Here is a 749-nt window from a genome sequence, read left to right on the forward strand (position 1 = left end):
ACTTCTTGACCAGATTACTGGTATTTTTTTTTCTTGTATGAGGGGCAAAATAATGTTGGAAGTCGTAGCAATGTGGAAAAGGGATCCTTGTTGAAGGGGCTGAAAAAGTGTTTGGGTTTGTTTAGGGCATCTTCGTTTTTACTAGCCCCTGGGTTCTGTTTTAAAAGGTGTTAGGGGGGCAAGATGAGTTTGGGGGGCAGGACAAACCAGGCAAGGGCGAATACTCCTCCAAAAACCCCGGAATTGGGGGTTGGGATGCGCATCCATTTCTGTCTGGGCAAAGGGAGCAATGTTTAGTATACAGGCCCCAAATTTTTTTGCTCCCTTCTTCTAACTCTTTGATATGCCTGATGAATCAATGAATTTTAGTTGCTGCCAAAATGTTGCTTCCTTGCAAACTGATGTGTTTATTTTCTTTGGGGATGGATCCAATGTTATCCCGGGGTCTGAATCAGATATAACATTTTCTTGCGATTTTTTCTGGTGGGGAATGACCTGCCCTTTAATTTACCTACCTTCCAAACAGTGATTGATTTTTCCCTGGGTTTTTTTTAGATAGTCCTTGAGAGCATCTAAAAATTTCCGTCCCTGCCCAAAACTCTTAACTTCAAGAAGGCCCCTTTCTCCCCACTGTCAAAAGCTCCTATGTATCTGTGTAATAAGAAGATTCTTGCGAGTAGGTCTGAAGCTGATATCTTAACTTGAACCAAATTTCTTGAATGGATACTCTCTCTCTCCCCTCCTTTTTC

This window comes from Penaeus monodon, chromosome 15, assembly GCF_015228065.2.
Source record: "Penaeus monodon isolate SGIC_2016 chromosome 15, NSTDA_Pmon_1, whole genome shotgun sequence".
NCBI classification, from domain to species: Eukaryota; Metazoa; Arthropoda; class Malacostraca; order Decapoda; family Penaeidae; genus Penaeus; species Penaeus monodon.